This window comes from Sinocyclocheilus grahami, unplaced genomic scaffold (assembly GCF_001515645.1).
Source record: "Sinocyclocheilus grahami isolate Dianchi unplaced genomic scaffold, SAMN03320097.WGS_v1.1 scaffold704.1, whole genome shotgun sequence".
Classification (NCBI taxonomy): domain Eukaryota; kingdom Metazoa; phylum Chordata; class Actinopteri; order Cypriniformes; family Cyprinidae; genus Sinocyclocheilus; species Sinocyclocheilus grahami.
Genome location: NW_015505883.1, coordinates 601166 through 601468, shown reverse-complemented (window position 1 = coordinate 601468; position 303 = coordinate 601166).

Below are 303 nucleotides of genomic sequence, written 5' to 3'. Positions count from 1 at the left end.
TGTATTACTCTTACCTTTATGAGCAAAAATGACTGGTTGTTTCCACAGTTATAAGAAAAAAATGCAAGTGATCGTGCTGGCGACTCCATGTCCTGCAAAGTGCGCTTTAGCTTCTCTGCACAAACGATTGGATACGCTCCTAATAGCACACATTTATCTAGGTTAACCATTTAAACTAACATTTTTTTTAAGCATTTTATATAGGCCAATAGATTTTATTTTAGTCAAGTGGTGATGATTTGAGAAGGCTAAATTGATCAAACATAGGCTATGATTAACTCACTGTCTGCCACTGGCCGCTTG